Source organism: Triturus cristatus, chromosome 5_2 (genome assembly GCF_964204655.1).
Source record: "Triturus cristatus chromosome 5_2, aTriCri1.1, whole genome shotgun sequence".
NCBI classification, from domain to species: Eukaryota; Metazoa; Chordata; class Amphibia; order Caudata; family Salamandridae; genus Triturus; species Triturus cristatus.
In genome coordinates, this window is record NC_140588.1 from 61,544,789 (window position 1) to 61,545,772 (window position 984).

Consider the following 984-nt stretch of genomic DNA (forward strand, 5'->3'; position numbering starts at 1 on the left):
CAGGAACACTGTGCTCTGACTTGAGGTTGCCTGGAGGTCTACGGAGCCATCCGAGTCTGTGCAGAAGACATCACGCTCATGAGACGGTGGCCACTTCCGAACTCCATTTTGGATGTCACGGTTTGGTAGGCCCAAATGCCAACTTAAGCAAAACAAACACAGAAGAGTAATTAATACACAGAAAGTAAGATTCTAATGTTAAACCCTCACTAATCCCTTTATGTATTAGTAATTTCCTAGCTTTTAGCGACACTTAAAGCAATAAAACTCACCATTCAGTCCAAACGGGAGCGCAAACATCACAAAAGCAACATATATCATGCAATATTCTATCACCACACGTACTATTGTTAATAGGCGTACCACAGTTAGTTATTAAGGTTATTCTGCCATGCAAATAGCAATGAGTCCCGCGTGTAATTGGTGTTTACTAAAAGTGCAAATGGTTGATTAATATAACACTGCAAACAGTTAATTCAAATTATAATATAAGTAGGTTATGTAATTAGTTTTTTAATGCAAAATAGAGGAGGTATACAAAATGTTGCGTTACCTGCTCCATCATTAGGGATACTAGGAGTACGACTTGATGGCCTCTGACTCAGGTGGTTGAGTTTATTAAGTTTTGAATTAAGAAGTGTTCACTTCTGCAGCACAGATACTAAAATTGGAATGATACAGAGAGGATTAGCATGGCCCCTGCACAAGGATAACACACAAATTCGTGAAACTTACCATATTTTTAAGAAAGAAAAAAAATGTTTTGTATTAAGAAACCCCTAGAGATTGGAGAAGTGATGCACTCAGAATGTTCAAGGCTTGTTCTTAGTAAAAAGGCTTGTGTTACTCCAGATTTTGATCCTGATCTGATCAGTTTTTTTTTCAAGTTGAGCTGTGATCCTAGGAAAGTAGAGTGTGCTTTCAAACCATGCCAAGATAGACTTTTGTCTGTGGACATAGATCTTTTATAAGGATGAAGTCAGA

At 37.9% G+C, this 984-nt stretch overlaps 1 non-coding gene across 1 annotated transcript; it reads left to right on the forward strand.

Annotated features, from left to right (window-relative positions):
• Positions 1-637: 637 nt before the first annotated feature.
• On the forward strand, positions 638-744 carry LOC146822661 (U6 spliceosomal RNA). The gene has a single exon (XR_014962372.1). It is a non-coding gene; the product is annotated as a U6 spliceosomal RNA (small nuclear RNA).
• The last annotated feature ends 240 nt before the right edge of the window (positions 745-984 follow it).